The 19,399-nt window shown below is 44.0% G+C and overlaps 1 protein-coding gene across 10 annotated transcripts in view; it reads left to right on the forward strand.

Annotated features, from left to right (window-relative positions):
- The window catches only part of LOC306646050 (uncharacterized protein), a 242,773-nt gene that overhangs the window by 119,305 nt on the left and 104,069 nt on the right, over positions 1 to 19,399 (forward strand). Inside the window, exon 3 of one of the 10 annotated variants that reach the window (XR_013759801.1) lies at positions 3,013 to 3,801. The exons of the other annotated variants lie outside the window; for them this stretch is intronic. The gene's annotated coding sequence lies outside the window, so the exon portion shown is untranslated. Of the gene's footprint in view, positions 1 to 3,012; positions 3,802 to 19,399 lie in introns of those variants that run through there. 10 annotated transcript variants of the gene reach the window in all.

Consider the following 19,399-nt stretch of genomic DNA (forward strand, 5'->3'; position numbering starts at 1 on the left):
CCTTAGGCAAACTTGAGCTTACATAAAATGTTTCATCAAATACGCAAAGCCTGGCGGGGGTGGTGCACGCCTGTCAGCCCGGCGGCTCAGGAGGCTGAGGCAGGAGGATTGTGAGTGCAAAGCCAGCCTCAGCTAAAGCAAAGTGCTAAGCAACTCACTGAGACCCTGTCTTTAACTAGAATACAAAATAGGGCTGGTGATGTGGCTTAGTGGTTGAGTGCCCCTGAGTTCAATCTCCCACCCCCAAAAACAAAGAAACAAATATGCAAAAAAGCACCTGAGAATTTTGCTATTGCCTCCCTGGCCCAAGGCCAGGACTGGTCAGTACTGAGAATTCTGCATCAGCCATTTCAAGGTTGTGTTGGGTCCATTCACCCCGGCCCCTGCAAGAAGATTTAAAGGTGAAATGATCGGGTTGTGAGAGCGTTAACCTCATCAGTGCACTAGTCCCCTGATGGGATTAGCTGGGTGGTGACTGTAGGCAGGTGGGTGTGGCTGGAGGAGGTGGGCACTGGGGGCGTGGCTTTGGGGCGTGCCCTTGAGGTTTATATATTTCGTGCTTGTTGAGCGGAGCTCTCTCTGCTTCTGGTCCCAGTCCCCAACCGGTCTCCCCCCCACATACTTCCGCCACGATGTCCTGCCTTACCTTGAGCTGAGATCAATGGAGTCAGCCCTGTCTCGACTGAGACCTCTGAAACCATGAGCCCCAAATAAACTTTTTCTCCTCTAATTGTTCTTGTCCTGTCTTTGGGTGCAAACAGTGAAAAAAAAAAAAAAAAAAGAACCAGATTAAAACACTCTGGTCCTCTAATGTGGTTTCATTTTAGAATCAACTGGAAAACTTACAAACAAATCCTGAGGCCTGGTCTCACTCCTGAAGACTCAGGTTTAGTCGCCCTGAGGTATGACCTGCTCCTCAGATCCCCAGGTGGTCCCCAAGCGCAGCCTCGATTTCCTCTGTTGTGTTAGCGCAGACTCAACAGTGGCTCAGGAAGAAAAAAGGGCATCGGCAGGTCTTGACGTTCTTCATAAAATTAGCACGCAGTGAGACCGCTGCTGGGGTAGGACGGCGGGTGTCTGCAGAAATGCCTTCAGTTGCGCAGCAGTGTTGGAGGGTGGGGACGGACTTCCGGGACCCCATGGTACCTGGACTAGTGAGCTTCCAGAATGGCGCATAGGGAAGGTGCTCCCACCTGCTGCGCGGCCCTTTGGCTTTCAGTTTTGTTAGTCTACACAGCTCCCCCTCCTCCTGCCATGCCAGGCACACCAGGAGCTCCCAACAGTGCCCCCCCCCCCCCGAAGATTGCAGGAGGATCCCCTTCCTGACAGCCTAATTTTTCACTCCTGAGAGCCTGTCTGGGGAAGCAAGGCCCAGCAGGCCCCTGGAGTCTGCTGGTGTCTCTTGGTTACAGATTGTCTGCAACGCAAGAGCTCCGCAGCTCCTCTGCTGACTCCTCCTCCATCTCCCCACGAATCTTTTCCCTGGTGACCTTGTTTCTCTGATTCAGCAGCTGGAGTGTGCTGTCAGGGAGGTGGCTTCTTGGGGTGGGATCTCCGGGACCCTTAGAGTGAGGCTCAGAGCTCTCTGACTGTGAGCCTCTATAGTGCCCTTCCTGAGCTCTGGCAAAGACCAGTGGTGCAGCGTCTGCCGGGAAGAGAGTTATTTCAAAAGCGATTATGGAAGAGCGGCGCCAATGGCTTTTTTAAAATGGGCCTAATACTCCAATCGCTAATGGGAAAAAAATTGAATAATAGACAAGCCTGAGGTGACTTTTCGCTGAATCCCCTTGAACCACTGCTTCAGAAAACCACAGCTGTTTGGGGCCAACTTTTCTTTAAGGTACACTTGCAGGCAAGTAGTAGCTTGAGGTTTCTTCTTTTCCTTTTCTCCTTTTCTCCCTGCTCCTCCCTCATTTCTCCTTGTCTTTGCCCATCAGCATTTTTGGGGCCAAAGAAAATATATCATGGTGCACTCAGCAGAAAAGTGAAAAACACAGCTGCCAACCAACCCTTCTGGAGAGTTCCCTGCATGCCAGCTTTCCTAGGTAACAGAGTCTCCTTTAGTCCTCGCTAAACCCCACGAAGGCATATTGTACACCTATTTTTTTTTTTTTTTGAAGATGAGGAAAACCAGGCTCAGATAATAACATAAAATTTTACCAAAAAAAACATACTTAGCAAATGCAAGAGCCAGGGTCCAAGTTCGAACTACATGATTCCAAGACACCTTTTTTGTGTGTGAACCCAGGGGTGCTTAGCTTAGACACATCCCCAGTTCTTTTTATTTTTTATTTAGAGACAGGGTCTCGCTGAGTTGCTTAGGGCCTCACCAAGTTGCTGAGGCTGGCTTTGAACTTGCCTCAGCCTCCCAAGTCATTGGGATTTATAGGCATGCACCACTGTGCCCGGCTGAGTCCTATTATTTTACTTATTGGTCAGCCTAGGTTTTAAAATTTAGTAAAATACTTTAGAATACTGTTTGCCTCATTTATAATTTAGGTAATTTAAAGGCACTTAACCACTGAGCCACATTCCCACCCCTTTCTATTTCTTCTGTTGAGACTGGGTCTCACTGAGTTGCTTAGCACCTCACTGCTTGGCTGAGGCTGGCTTTGAACTCAAGATCCTCCTGCCTCAGCCTCCTGAGCAGTTGGGATTGGTCTGCACTATTTGATGTCCCTATAGATGAAGAAGGCACCGCTTGGGCCCCTTGGCTCATCTGCTTAGACCAGACCTTCAGAACAGCTCCAATGTCAGTTTGGGTCTCTCTTGTACTGTAACTCCATTCATCTCTATGCCTGGACCCAGGGGAAACCGCATAAAAAGTTAGAGGAAGGGGCACTAGAAGTTAATTCTTCCCAGACCCAGCAGCAGACATTTCTTAGATCTGTAGGAGACAGAAGGGAGAAGGTCAGAGGGAAGGTTCCAGGCCAGCACCAAGATCTGGAGAACCAGCAGCACAGATTCAAATACCATTTGCCAATCATCAGCTCTTCCCTTCCATCTGGCCAGGCCCAAGGACCCACAGGAGGAGGGCCCGACGACTGGAATCTGCTCTGCTTCTGGCCAGACCCATTTCTTCCCAGGGGAGGAGAAGACACTGCAGAAAAGGGAATCTCAAAACCAGTGCACACAACACAGGAAAATTGGAGCATTCGCCGAATCTCTTGGAGTTCTTGCAGATGGTTACCCAGTCATGGATGCGCTTTGCCTTGCACCAACAGGGATAAAGCCTAAGAATGCAATCTTTTCACTAAAAAAGTGAGACTATAGTTTTCCAGGGGTCAAACGGGCACCACAAGTATTTTTTTCTAAATCTCTTTGGCCTGGTTTGGTGTTCTCACAGAAGAGATTTTTCTGTGTTTTCCTCTCTTCTTTCTGAGCTTATGGTGGACAAGCAATTTTTGCAATTCTATAGCTACAGCGACACCCTACTTCATGGTTTGGGGCTATTTTTCCAGAAGTGGGTACAGATGATTTTTTTTCTCCTCCAGAGAATATTTTAGGATGTAAAGACTCTGAAGTAAATTATTCGACAGAGGTCAAAATAGTCTTCTGGAAAGAATAGGAAATAAGAGCAGCTGGAAAATAATGCAGCTTCTTTTTTTTTTTTTAGAAATGGTACTACTTGTGATAATGTTTGTATTGAGAATGTAATGAGATCTGAACTATGCAGAGTGACTTTACCTGGGACACTTAGTGATACTCTTTTCTTCTCTCTTGTGAATTACCTGGGGATTTTGTAAAAATACAGGGATTTTTTTTTTTTTTTTTTTTTTTTTTTTTTTTTTGGTACCAGGGATTGAACCCAGGGGTGCTTAATCACGGAGCCACATCCTCAGCCCTTTTAAATATTTTATTTAGAGACTGGGTCTTGCTGAGTTGCTTAGGGCCTCACTAAGTTGCTGAGGCTGGCTTTGAACTCACGAACCTCCTGCCTCAGCCTCCCGAGCCGCAGGGATTATAGGCTTGTGCCACCATGCCCAGCCAAAATACAGGTTTTAATTCTGTAGATCTGGTACAAGGTCTGAAATTGGCATTTCCAAGAAGTTTCCAGAGAAGGCTACTGTCACTGACCCACAAGTCACCCTTGGAGCGCTAGAGCAAGCACAGAAGAGTTATATAATGGAGTGAAACGAGGCTTTGCCAACCTAGTAAATTTGCTATTTCATTCATTCCTTCAATAAGTATTTATTGAAACCTGCTTTGTGTTGGGCACCATGCCATGTGTTGCGGATAAAACAGACCCTGTGCCTGCCTTAATTGAACTTGGAGCCTAGTGCATATGACAAACTTTAACCAAATAACCATATAGCGAGCTGTATTATTGCAGTAACTCAGTGAGACCCTGTCTCTAAATAAAATATAAAAAGGGCTGGGGAGGTGGCTCAGTGGGTAAGCACCCCTGGGTTCCAATCCCATCCAAAAAAAAAAAAAAAAAAAAAAAAAAAAAAAACCCTCAGTGGGAATCAGAAGAGATGAATTTGGGTCCCTGATTTCCAGTAACTTCAGCAGCTTGGACAGTGGTCAAGACAGTGACCACTTTTCAAGTGCCTTCTGTGTGCCCAATACTTTACCAAGAACTTAACATATGATTGCTTTAAAGATAAATCGGCAAGATCTGAGTTATAGAATTCCCATCTTCATTTGGAGACGGTACCCTTTGTAAGAGGCAGTGTGTGAGTTTGAGAGGTGGCTTATCTTAGTGCCACAGTTTTGCAAAGCTGATCTGTGGACGCTTCCTGGGGCCTGAGAGCCATCCAGAAAGCAGCGGGCAAAACTCTTCCCACCACACTAAGACATCATTTACCTTTTTTATTGCATTGACATATTCCCAGCGATGACTCAAAAGTAATGGTGGGTAAAGCCGTTAGTGCCTTAGAAAAATACTTATATTTTATTAGCAATGTTAATCATATGAGTTGAAATAGCTTTTTCCCGAGATATATGAGGATTTCTTATAAATGCAGTCATGTGAATAAATAAAGTTTCGGAAGCTAAAAACAACCGAAGTTTGAGCATGCCTACAAATATATATTGATGGCCATAAAGGCCTTTGAGAACATAACCTATAAGTCATTGTTGCCAATAATATAATTCAAGTTTTCAAGCAAAAGTTGAAATTTTTGAACACTTGTATCTGCCACCATGAGCTTGGTGGCTTTCTAACTCCCTCCTCCCCCTCCCCCTCCCTCCTCCTCCTCCTCCTCCTCCCCCTCCTCCCCCTCCTCCCCCTCCTCCTTCTCTTCCTCCTGCTCCTTCTTTTTCTTCTAATTTTGGGGATGAAACCCAGGGCTTTAGGCAAGCTAGACAAAATGCTATACCACTGAGTTACATCTCCAGAGCAGGGGTGACATTAATGGACTGGATTTAAAAATATACTTCTTGTTGGAGGCAAATCTGCAAAACTCAGTGAACCAATAGCTTCCAAATGTCCACTGTATAATATTTTTTTAAAAAAAGCATGCTTGAGTAAAGAACTGATGAAAAATACAAAATGAACCCATGGATTGTACTACAGCCGAGTCTGAAAAGTTCATTGATATGGTTTCGGATTCCACATTACAACTAACCTTTATGAAAATATCACTTGTCAAGTTTTGTGTCCTATTAAACAGCTACAAGGATCTCAAAAAGCTATTAAACTTTCCCCCTCTTTTCCAATTATCTGTGGGTAGTTGGATTTTTTTATATACCTTCAATCAAAATGACATCCCATCGTAGATTAAAGGCAGCAGCAGATAGGATAATCAAGTTGTTTTCTATTAAGTCAGATATTTCATGTAAAACAGAACCACTCTTCATACCAATTTTTTAATGTTGGAAAATATATTTTTTCTCTTCTAAATATGTGATTTATGTTAGTATGATGAGTTTGTTGTTATTTTATTTATTTTTTCATGATGTTGAGAATTGAACCCAAGGTCTTTCTTTTTTTATTTTTTTATTTATTTTTTTTGCGGTACCGGGGATCGAACTCAGGGCCTTGTGCTTGTGAGGCAAGCACTCTACCAGCTGAGCTACTTCCCCAGCCCCTCGAACCCAAGGTCTTATGTGTGCCAGGCAAGCACTCTATCATTGAGCTACACCCCTGCCCTGTTAATATTTTAAAATAATTTAATGAAGATATTTTGAAACTTAGTTCTAATTTCAGATATGGTAAATATTGATAGCTATAAAACACACAAAAGAAGCTCTTTGGGTCTGAGCCAAAAAGTTTGAGGACCCCTACCATGTTGTGTAACAACATGGGCTCGTGGACTTGGTGGGTCCTAGCCACTATCTGTGAAGAGATTTTGAGCCTGGAGCAGTGGCATATGCCTGTCATCCCAGTGGCTGGGGAGGCTGAGGCAGGAGGATCAAGAGTTCCAAGTCAGCCTCAGCAACTTGGCGAGACCCTGAGCAACTTAGCGAGACCGTGTCTCTAAATAAAATATAAAAAGGGCTGGGGATGAGGCTCCATGGTTGAGCATCCCTGGGTTCAATCTCTGATACAAAAAAAAAAAAAAAAGAGGATTTTGCACCTTGGGAAAATCATTCCTCCACTCTTGGTTTTTCCCATCACGTGATGGAAATAACAACAGCTCCTCTCCTGGGGTGGTTGTGAATGATGGATGAATTGACACAGCCTTGGAAAACACTGCCTGAAGTTTTGCCTCTCGTCCAAGTCAGTGTTCTTTCTTCTAGGTTTACTTCCCTGAGCTTTAATTTCCTTATTTCTGAGATTTTGGAGGGTCCTTCTACCTTGTGTGCATCTGTACATATATTCCCCATGACTGAAAAAACTCACAGAGCAGCATCCTAGTGAGGCAGGACATCCGCCTGTAGTCAAAGGAAGTTACTTTAAAAGCATAGCTCGCTCTGCTATAGATCTAGAGGTGCTCTTGCATTTGAACTTAATAACCACAAAGAAGAAAGATGAAGCAGGAACAGAAGAAGGGATTGTGTTGTGAATGTGGGCTGCAAGTTTCCCTAGGGAGGTCAGGAAACACCTCCCTAAAGACCTGAGGGTCTTATCTAGGGAAGACAATTGCAGTCATGGGGAAACTCAAGTCCAGAGACAACTGGAATTTTTTTTTTTTGGGAGGGTGGTACCAGGGATTGAACCCAGGGGCACTTAACTACTGAGACACATCCCTAGCCTTAATTGTATTTTATTCAGAGACAGGGTCTCACTGAGTTGCTTAGGGCCTCGCTAAGGTGCCGAGGCTGGCTTTGAACTCGAGATCCTCCTGCCTCAGCCTCCTGAGCCGCTGGGATGACAGGCAGGTGCCACTACACCCAGGGTCAACTGGAATTCGCACGGTGTGTTGCAAGAATAGCAAGGTGCAGTTGATTGGCCAGGCAGGAGAGAAGATGTGATCAAAGAAAGGGACTGCCTAGGGTCTCATTGGTCTTTGCATCCTGATTTGGGAAGGCTTTGGTGACTTAGGACAAGGAAAGTGATGTGATCTGTGTCACCATCACAGCAATGGAGGTTGGCATATATGGTCCCATTCCGGATCTGTTTTGAAGCTAGAGGCAACAGGAGTTGATTATGGAGTCCGGCATTGCTGTAAGCATGAGTAACTAGAGGAATAGAATTCCAATAACTGAGAAGACAGCTAAGAAAAGGGCAGGGTATATTTTTTTTGGGGGGGGGGGGCGGGGGGGGCGGGTTTTGGTACCAGGGATTGAACCCAAGGGCACTTAACCACTGAGCCACACCCCAGCCCTTTTTTACATTTTATTTTGAGACAAGGTCGCGCTCAGTTGCTTAGGGCCTCACTAAATTGCTGAGGCTGGCCTTGAACTCACAATCCTCCTGCCTCAGCCTCCTGAGCTACTGGGATGACAGAAAGAGCAGGTTTTGATGGGGGTATCAGGGAACAGACCAGAGCTCCAATTCAAAGCTGTTCATTTAGGGGGTGGCTTCTAGGCATCCAAGTTCGAGCCAAATCAGCAAAAGCAGCCGATGTAGCATTAGAATTGCTAAAAATAAAAAATAAATAAATAAAAAAGGGCAGCTGCATTTCTTTCTTGGAAAACAAAATAGGCTGAAATTTTAAATATAAGATTTTTCTTTTCCTGCATGTCATTTTGGTTCCAGAATCAAAGACCCCGTGCCAGGTGTGGTCTTTATTAAAGTCTGGGAAGAAAAGGCTATCTGTTCTGAGACACAATGCCTCTACTTGTGGAACTAAAAATAGCTCAGCCCTCCCTCCCCAGGGACATTGAGCTCTAATTGCCCGTCCACTGCATGTCCACATGGGTTTGACAAGTTCTCCAGGCTCACCTGTCCACCGCCCACTCTGCATCTGGGTTTTAGATCCCTTTGACTTTTCCATCACTCCAGGTCCCCTTTCTCACCAATGTGACTGTCTCTACTTCATCCCTTGCTGCTGCTGCCGTTGTTGAATTTGGCCACCGGATACCTCGTCGTCTTTAATAACAAAAGCAGCAATTCCCAATTTAGTATCATCTGTCGATGTCGTTAATGTGATGTTTGCACTTTCAACCAGTTATTTTAAAAGGATGTCAAATAATGTGGGTAATCACCTGAGAATTAAAGTAAGAGAAAGGTCGGCTTTTTTGTTGTTGTTGTTTGTTTGTTTGTTTGAGGATAAGAAGGGACAGGTTTTCTATTGTTTTGAATTGCTCAGTTGCTCAGCAAATAGACAAGGAAGAAGGAACAGGGACAGATTTTTTGATTGAGGATGCCAATTTGCTCGTGGGTTGGGGAGAGTTGGTCAGAATCTTAAATGGTGTTCCTCAGACACATCGATGCTGCCTGTATTTTTGAAACAAAGACAAGCAGGAAATGTAGATTTCATAACCTAAAAATCTCTTTAGCTTCATCAATTGCCAAAAAGCAATTGCAGTGGCAGAATAAAACGCGTTAATGTGTCTTGACACAAGAATCCCTTCTTCGTTGCTCCGCAGTGAGCCAGGCTGGGGATTTCAAACTGCTTCCAGGCTGGGCAGGGCTGACAAGCCACCAGATGTGCTCCACGCTTCTAAGGGGCATTTACTTAAATTGGCCATCCGAACACTCAGTAACGATGCAAACAGGACAGCTCTCAGCTTGAGAGTTTCTCTTGTGTGCAGACAACTCTATGAGGTCATGGGATGGGATCTGCAAGGGAATTTTTGACTGGGAACATGGCTCAGCTGCAGGATGCAGACTGAAAGAAGGAATTTATCAGCAACTCTAAGAACCCGTGGAGTAGGTGCATGCTATTTCAGTTCTACACAGCTGGCTGGCTGAGCAGCTTCCCTTTGCTCTCTGCTGAGTCCAGAAACATCTTCTTTGTGGTTTTGGAATGACTGTTGCCAACTCTTGGAGATTCATTTTGTTTCCCTCAACTGGGGTATTTTCTTCTCACCTGGGACATTCCCACCTTAAGAATCCCACTTTGGTTGCCTGAACCTAACATTCACATGGGTTAGAGTGATCAAAAAATAAGGATCTAACCCAGGGGAGGTGCTTGGTACTGATGGCTACTCTGGAGACTGAGGCAGGAGGATTGCTTGAGCCCAGGAGTTTGAGACCAGCCTGGAGACACAGAGCAAGACCCTAAAAAGAAATGAGTCTCATATAAAGGTGCAGAGATGTCTCCATGGAATTATGAGCCAAAACGCAGCCAGCTTCAGGAAAGCCTTCAGTAGGCAGCTGATGACATGCCAGGAACCAGAGAGTGTACTTTTCCCATCTCTGCTTCTATCTGGACATCTGCTTCATTTCTTTGTCTCAGCAGAAACATTCTCTGCTCCTCATTCCACATGGTGGGGGAAAGATGCCCACCCACAGCTACCGAGGCCACATGTTGTCATTCCAACCACATGGGATGACTGAATCAATTCTGTCCTTGATTTCTGCTCTAATTCCAGATTGCTGGATTGAAAAGTGACCCGACTCTCTCCAGGCTCCCAAACCTGGTGCAGTTGGCTGTGAAATCCCCAACATGGCTCTGTTAGCCAACTGCTTTGGATGAGCTGAAAATGAAGGAAATGATCATTGCCTGTTGAGATACACCCAAAAGGTCTCCTTTTATTGGAGGAGAATGCTCCAGAGCAAATGAGTTTAGATAAAGGGACATGGGAGGACATAGAAAGGAAAATTCCAGTCTTATTTTTCCTGTGGGCAGTCTCCTAACAGTTTTGGAGCAGTCTGTAATCCCAGCGGCTGTGGAGGCTGAGGCCCTAAGCAACTCAGTAAGGCCCTGTCTTTAAATAAAATACCAGATAGGGCTGGGGTCGTGACTCATTGGTCAAGTGCCCCTGAATTCAATCCCTGGTACAAAAAAAAAAAAAAAAAAAAATCATGGGAAAAGTTTAGCATATGGGCTGAACAAATCTGCAGGCTCATCAGCCATTTTCAACACCCTGGCCTGGGCTGCCTCATGCATTATTTAACCACGCAGTGCATCCCCTTCTGAGTGTGTCAAGTGCTAGAGGAGAACAGAAAGTAATGTCTGTCTTTAGCAAACATATGTCAAGTGCTGTCTTCAAACCACGTAGAAGAAGTTGAAGTTCCATCGTCTGCCTGATTTCCATTTTAGGACCTTGACACACCGGACAGATGTCAGTTTGTAATGACTCTATTACATCAGTCGAAGAAATGTGTTCTGATCACTTCCACAGGGCCAGATGCGCTGTCAGGTAGTTATACTCAGGAATTTTGAGTCCAAAGTCTCTGAAAACTGAAATGTACCAACTCACCGTGCTTTGAAAAAGCTAGGGAACATTAGCTAAACCAATGGCTTTAGGATTTGGCCTCTTTGAGTCTTTTTACTCTGATTTCCTCTGCAAATGCTTCACTTCCACACAAACTTTCTCTTTATGGTGGCTCCAGATTTTACATCAGCTGATTTATGCTTTTTTGTTTTTTGTTTTAAACAAAGACTCTCAAGACCCCTCCTAGCCCCAGTGCTTTTCTCTTGCTGCTTTCAGCCTGAGTTTGGGGATCCTCCTTGAGGAGTGTTGATTGGGCCGTGGACCCAGTTCTCAGCCAATCCCTGAGTGCCAAAGAAGGGGCTTCTCTGATTGGCCAAGCCTGGGTCACATGTCCAATTCTGGAGTTGCCATAGAGACAGCTCTAACCTAACCATAGGGATGAAGCAACAGGAGAGAGTAGCTCTCCCCAAGGAACTCAGGCTGCTGACATCCAAAGAAAGGGGAATACAGGCTCTGAAGGCAGAATCCACCCATGTCTGATCCATAGGCTAAGGAAGAAGGAGAACTATGCCCAGCTCGCCATCATAAAAACCTACTGCTAATAGGTGCTCTGCATGAGAGATCTGGAGAACAAAGGAGAGAAGTCATTAATGTGGACACGTTTAGAAATTCATGAGGTTTTTTTTTTTTTTTTTTTTCAGAAGAGACAGCCTGTTTTGGGCCTTGAAGGGCTTGAAGGGTATGAAAATTTTGACTGGTGAAATGGCTGTGGGAGCCCAGTGGGAGGTTGGGACATGACATTCCAGGGTGCTATGGTTCGGATGTGAGGTGTCCCCCAAAAGCTCACGTGTGAGACAATGCAAGAAGGTGCAGAGGAGGAATGACTGGGTTGTGAGAGCCTTAACCCATTCAGTGAATGAATCCCTGATGGGATTAACTGAGTGGTGACTGGAGGCAGGTGGGCGTGGCTGGAGGAGGTGGGCACTGGGGGCGTGGCTTTGGGGCGTGGCTTTGGGGTATATATCTGTATCTGGAGAGTGGAGTCTCTCTCCGCTTTCTGATCACCATGTGAGCTGCTTCCCTCCACCACACTCTTTCACCATGATATGATGTTCAGCCTCACCTCTAACCCCGAGGAATGGAGCCTGCTGTCTATGGACTGAGACCTCTGAAACCTTGAGCCCCTAAACAAACCTTTCTTCCCTAAAATTGTTCTGGTTGGATCTTTTAGTCACAGCAGTGAAAAAATCTGACTAAAACACAGGGAGAGAGAGAGAGCAATATGCAAATACAGTCTGAGTTGTCTGAAGGGGACAGTACATTTTGCATGAGACCACTGTGTGTTGAAAGCATGTAGGGTATGCATGTATGCCATTTGTGACCCTTGAGGCCCTCTCTTGGATGTATACACGTGTCAACTGAATATTGACATGTATAAGCCTTCAGCTGTCAATTTTGTACATGCATGGACATATTCTGTGCAATAGTCAGTTCACCAGGGAGTGAATTCAGGCATTCCTGGCATCAATCCAAGCTCAGCCACTTACCAGGTATAGGACTTTCCAGAAATAATTTAAGTTTTTTAGCTTCCATAGTCCTACCCGAACAGTAGTGAAATATCGATTACATGTTGCCTTTGTGACAATGAACTGAGATAACATTTGCAAATCATCCCAAATAGCTCTTGAGATAAAATAGACAATAAATACTGTACTAGTTTCTTTTTCTTCCCTGCTCTGCTTCTTTTCTTTCATTATTATTATTATTATTTTGGTACCTGGGATTGCATCCAGGGGCACTTAACCACTGAGCCACATTCCCTTTTTTAAAAAATATGCTTTTAGTTGTAGATGGACACAGTACCTTTATTTTATTTATTTATTTTTATGTGGTGCTGAGAATTGAACCCTAAACCTGACACATGCTAGGCAAGTGCTCTACCACTGAGCCACCACCCCAGCCCCCCCCAGCCCCTTTTTTATGTTTTATTTAGAGACAGGGTCTCACTGAGTTGCTTAGGGCCTCACTAAGTTGCTGAGGCTGTCTTTGAACTCATGATCCTCTTGCCTCAGTCTCTTGGTGACTGGGATTACAGGTGTGCACAACGGCACGTGGCACCCACTCTATTTCTAATAAGAAGAATCTGACATTGATTGGGTTTAATGCAGGTATTGTACCCACTTATTGCCACAGAGGTAGCATTCAAAGCTCCCTCTGAATGGGCAGGGTGTAAACATTAGGAATTGTGCTGGATATTTTCTTTTGCCCTCTAGATACACTCTCTGTGCATCCCCACTGCCAAGCACCTAGGTTGCTGACCTTTTAAGAATGAGATGGCTAGCTGGGCGTGGTGGCACATGCCCGTAATCCCAGCGACTTGGGAGGCTGAGGCAGGAGGGTCGTGAGTTCAAAGCCAGCCTCAGCAGCTTAGTGAGGCCCTAAGCAACTCAGCGAGACCCTGTCTCTAAATAAAATATAAAAAAAGGCTGGGGATGTGGCTCAGTAGTTAAGCAGTAGTTAAGCACCCCTGGGTTCAATCCCCAGTACCAAAAAAAAAAAAAAAAAAAGAATCACAGAAGTAAATGTGACATTAATATTGTCTTATGTGGTACCTATCCCAGGAGCACATGGTGCTATTACAGGCAATGCAACAAAAAATCAGTAGAAGGGAAATTGCATGATTTGTCCTAGGTTGCAACCTATTAAGAACCTGGCTCTTGCTGGATGCAGTAGTACCCGTTTGTAATCCCAGTGGCTCAGGATGCTGAGGCAGGAGGATGGAGAGTTCAAAGCCAGCCTCAGCAACTCAGCGAAGCCCTAAATAACTCAGTGAGATCCTGTGTCTAAATAAAATATACAAAGGGCTGGGGATGTGGCTCAGTGGGTAAGCACCCCTGGGTTCAATCCCTGGTACCCCCCCCCAAAAAAAAAAAAAAAAAAAAAAGGAAGAAAGAAAGAAAAAGAGAGACCCTGGCTCCTGATCCAGGACTGTTGCCTTGGAAGCCCCGTAGGTGCCCACTAGTCTTTTCTCTCCTTCACTCTTTGAAGTCCAGCATGGTTGTCTTTCCTGCTGACAATCTTCAAGTGGTCATTTTCTCACCATGACTCCTTGACTCTGGTGTTTTATCCACTCTTCTGAACATTTCTACTGCATGGAAATTCTAAAAAGAGCCCTTGAGCCATTCCTGGAATCTATGGCACAGATTTGCAATCACATTCTATTAAGTATTTGAGGCCAGGCCCGCTCCTGAAAAGCAAAAGCATATACTCAGTAAATTCCAGAAACTGACAAGAACCCTTTGGCTATTATTCAAAAATGTCTAATACCAGGAACTAAAGTGGTAAGTTATTTCTGCATTGCACACACAACTGCTTACCCTTCAAAGCAGAGTGCTAAACTGTTTACCACTGGGTGCAAAACCATTTCCCCTTGAAGATAATCTGAAATAATTTGATAATGATGGTGTATTGGAAAGCTCTGTGGATACCAATCTGTTTCAATCTGCTATGCTTTAAGATATTTTTTTTTTTTTAGCTGACCACATTTTGTATACCATAAATTGTTGGTATATGATTTTTAAATTAAACTTCACACACTGTTGACTAGGCCATTAGTAAACACAGCTATTTCCTCATCTGTTAACCCAGTCACACTTAGGGCAAACTCACTTTTAAGTTTTTTTTTCCTCCTCTAAAGTATCTTTTTCATATGTAAACAATACATTTTTTATGTGGGAAAAGCCAGAAAAAGCCAATATTCATCATGTATTTTATACTTCCTGTACATAAAAACAAGCAGAAATGTTGGTTTTTTATCCAGTGTGAATGAAAATAAAGCATGAGACCCTAAGCAACTCAGTGAGATCCTGTCTCTAAATAAATACAAAATAGGGCTGGGGGTGTGGCTCAGTGGTTAAGCACCCCTGGGTTCAAAACACAAAAACAAAACAAAAACCCAAAAAACAAAAACAAATCAAAACAAAAAAAAACAAAGCAAAGCTAGTTCGCCTTAAATGTTCCCCCTCCCCATTTGTATGCAATAGAAGATAAATTAGCCAATGAAAAATTTTTAGACATTTTATTTTTGTGGTTTGCATTAATGGCAAAATAACTGTAAAGAGGTATTTTTTTTTTTTTTTTTCCTTTTGGAATAAGCAATCATTTTGGAGAATTGTCCCTTGATCTGTTAACTAGTAACTGTTAACTAGTGTGACAAATTAGTGTCCTAATTTGCATGGTCACTGTCTCACACCCAACAGCAAAGATGGTGTCACACACCCAATAGCCAAGATGGTCAGCAAATGTGATTTATCCAGTAAGTAGCACAATTCAGGCTAAAACTCCAGCGACAGAATTGCCCAGTCCCATTTAAATGGATACCGAGTGCCATTTAATTTCATAGAACTGATTTCCCCATTCATCACTGTTCCCAGATATTTCTGTCCCAGCAGAAAATTTTTGAGGATTATTTTGCATTCTGCCTAGAAGCTACCAGCCCTGTTTTCCAAATCCTAAAGTAAATGCTTGTAATCCCTGTCCACTTTAAGCCATCAGTCAAAGGGACATGTCATGTTCTTTTCAGTGCCAAACAGCTGTTTCATTTCCCAATTAGGAGAGAGCACTGTAAATGGCAAACCTAAAAAAATATATAATATAATCTACTGATAAGGACAATGTAAATATTTATGGCAATTAGAGAAACAAATGTACACATATTTGAATATTCCCCAGGAGCTGAAATCCATCCATTGTGAACTGTTGCCATCAAAAAAAAAAAGTCTCTTGAGTGGGCTCCGCTGAGAAAATTGGGTCACTTGGGTCTTTTGCTTTTGTGGAGTCTCTAGAAGGGGAATTGGGGAGGGAGGGAGAGGCCTGGGATGGAGCCATTTTGAGTAAATTACCTTCCAAAATGGAAGCTAGATTCTTTGTTCTGTTGGTTCCAAATCCTGGGTGCGGGGAGGCTGGACATCTTCTGCCCGCAGTTCCTGGGTGAGATGTGACAAAAAAACTATAGAAGGAAGGACCGAAGACCGGGAACTCACAGGGGCCTGGGAAATCTGCCTTTCTAATTACAGCCCGACTTTGGTTTTCATATATTCATGGTAACTGCAGAGACTCAAAGCATTTCTTCAGTGTGAGAACTTTTTTGTTCCCAGATAAAGTCCGCACTCCTCCATAGGGCACGTAAAACGGAAAAATGAAAGATGATACTATGCATGACAGCATTGCTGCCAATTCTAGGAAAGTCCTTATTTCAATTTAGGTCAGGCTGATTGGGGCCTTAGTTTCCTCATCATTATAAAGCAATAGTGCTAGTCCCTCCTGATCACTAAATAAGAAATTGCAGGGCACGGTGTCGCATGCCTGTAATCCCAGCTGCTCAAGAGGCTGAGGCAGGAGGATCGTGAGTTCAAAGCCAGCCTCAGCCACTTAGCAAGGCCCTAAGCAACTCAACGAGACCCTGTCTCTAAATAAAATATTTAAAAGGGCTGGGGATGTGGCTCAGTGGTTAAGTGCCCCTGGGTTCAATCCCTGGTACCAAAAAAAAATAATAATAATTAAAACAATCATAAGATCGATCATAAGAATAAGAAATGATCATTCTCATGGGAAGATGATTGAATAATAAGATCTAAAACTTTGTTATTGAATTTTTTATATATAATCATTTGATTATTACTTTAATACCATAATTAAAGTTTCCGTCTTCAAGGGTTGCTCAGTGAATTTAAATGTTAGTAATTCTTGCACTTAAATTCCTTAAGTAGTTAGCACTTACCATGCAAAAAGAGTGAAACAATATTTTGAAGGATTTTTTTCTATCAGTTTTGTGGTAAACCGAACCCAATGCTTCTAGTTAAAAACCTTCAATGTACCATTCGAACTACCACTTGACCCAGCTGTTCCACCTCTCTTCGTCATCGAACTTTCCTCAGTGTGTGTACATGTCTGTGTGTGTACATACGTGCACACATTATAGAGAGAGACTTCACGACTATGCATATACACACCTTACTCTGTGACCTCGCTATCCTGAACGTACCCCCATGACCAAATTATTTGGGAATACATGATTTAAAAAAATATACTTTTAGTTGTGGATGGACATACCTTTATGTCATTTATTTATTTTTCTGTGGTGCTGAGGATTGAACTCAGTGCCTCACATGTGCTAGGCAAGTGCTCTACTGCTGAGCCACAACCCCAGCCCCAATACATGACTTTACTGCTACGTAATATTCCATTGTATGGATGGATGCTGGGCCACCCAATAGTCACTGCTGTTGGATATGTAGATAGTTTCTAATATAAATGATCTCTGCTAACAAGGCCTGTCACTACTGTGTTTTAGTCTGCCAAACTCTATTTGCTATTTCATGGTGGACTCAAATGCAAAGACCATAAAGACAAGAAGCAATAGTCTTGAATCCCTGCCTACCGCTGGCTAGCTGCATGATTTCCTAGACGTGGTGGAATCTCAGCTCCTATAGTTGCAGATGGGGCCCATGACCCTGCCTTTCCTGGCCATTGTGAAGGAGCGTCCATCTATCTGTCAACTGTCTGCCACTGGAAAGAGTGGGGCCCCTCCCCCTTTCCTTCCTTCTTTCTCCTAATCTGGAATTTCGAGATGAGGACTTGTGGATTAATTCTGGAGTCCATGCTTCAGTTTCACAGTGTCTGTGAGAACCCCAGGAGTGGTGTGCAAAATTTAGAAAGCATGTTGAGGTGTTTAGGGGGAAGGGAAGAGAACTTTTATTCATTTATTTATTTATCTGCTTATTTATTTATTTACCTAGAGGTACTGGGGATTGAACCCAGGGGTGCTTAACCACTGAGCCCCCATCCTCAGTCATTTTTTGTTTTTTATTTAGAGACAGGGTCTCACTGAGTTACTTAGGGCCTCCCTCGCTAAATTGCTGAGGCCCGCTTTCAACCCCCTGATCCTCCTGCCTCAGCCTCCTGAGCTGCTGGATTACAGATGTGGGCCGCTGTGCCTGGTGGGAGATAACTTTTAAAGAAATAAGAAACACTTAGAAATCTTCTTCTTGCTCTGTGTCTCTCCATTTGCCAAAAAATGACAGGAATGACTATTTCCTTGTCCCCAGGTCTCTTGGTCTTATTGCATCTGATTTCTATTGCTCTCTCATCTGTAGGTGAGCTCATTGTTTGCTATGAACCCAGCCGGACACAGAGTGTCTCTGCTCCCATTCCAAATTCCAAGGCAATCAGTGTATTGTCTGACACACAATAAGCGCTTAATAAATGTTACTTGCGGCTCATATTATCATATACATGAGGACATTTTTGGAAACGGTGCGTGTGCCTTAAATGACTAGCTTGATCATGCGAGGTATGGTGCCTGTGAACGGGCCTCTCTTTTTTTTCTTTCTCTGAGATTTGGCCAAATTCTAAAAACACTTCCAGGTTCCATTTATCTTGTGTAAGTTTATAAATGGATTAAGAAAGCCAGAGATTACAATTTCTTTTATATCATTAAAAAAAAAAAAAAGATGTGTGGTGGGGTAAAAGAATTTGGCACGAGGAAAACATCAGTTTGAGACTTTAAAATAGGATGATGGTCCATCTGTCTTGAATAATTTAGACCGCAAGTTGACTAGCAAAGAGGAAACTGTTGAGATTCTTTCCAACTTAACGATGCTCTGATCTTACAGATGGCTCACTAGACAAAGATCTCAAAAGCAAGTCTGTTTGGGCAGGCCCATTACATAGCTGGTCGCTCCACGTAAAGTCCCAGGAAGGACTCCTGGGTGCCATTGCATGCTTTCAAAATGATAGATTCCTAAAACATTTGTGTCTCTTCACTGAGAGCAGTAGCACTCCATGACCTCAGTCTACAGTGAATGAATAAATGAGATTTGTTTTCTTTTCCTATGGAACAGGTGCTTTTGGAAATATCTGGATATTAACTCAGACCATCAGAAATGAGTCATCAGGGAAAATCGAGTCTGGATTCCCTGGGTCCTTAGATTATTGGCCCAGGGAATGTTTTGGAAACACCCAATTTGTTTTGAACAAGCTACTGTTCAGAAGCAGGGCTGAGGACCTCATTGTGTATGGAAAGAATGACCCGTCACCCTCCCCGGTAGTTTCAGAAGCCAAACCACAGGCAGTCTCCCGAGTTGGAGCCTGCTCCCTCTGGTCCCTTCCCCATGCTACCTAGGTCAGTTATAAGGATGGCTCCTCACCGTGGTAAGGGAGTCAAGCCACGGCCCCCAGAACCTTCCTCTGTCCTCGTTCTTGTACAGTCCTTTCCCACACCCACTCCGTGTGGTCTTTGATTGACTTGGGTCAGTGGGACATCAGAGCACACAATACAAAGAAAGCCCTGTGTGTTTGCCCTGGAATGATGCTACTCATGAAGACCCGGGCTATCCCCCGTCCTCACATGGACACATGTGAGCCACACTCAGGCCAGCATCAGACGCCACACGGGTGAGTGAGGCGGTCTTAGGACACTTGGCTCTCATGGACCAACTCGATGACAATACCACATGAACCCTACCAAAGAGGCACCCGGCCGACCCAACCCCAAAGGGCTGACCCCAACTTGGGAGCAATTGAAATGGATGTTAATTATGGTTTGGAGGTGAGGTGTCCCCAAAAACTCACGTGTGAGATGATGCAAGAAGATTCAGAGGAGAGATGATTGGGTTGTGAGAACCTTAACCCAGTCAGTGAATGAATCCCTGATGGGATTAGCTGAGTGGTGACTGGAGGCAGG

This window comes from Sciurus vulgaris, assembly GCF_902686455.1.
Source record: "Sciurus vulgaris genome assembly, chromosome: 16".
Taxonomy (NCBI): Eukaryota; Metazoa; Chordata; class Mammalia; order Rodentia; family Sciuridae; genus Sciurus; species Sciurus vulgaris.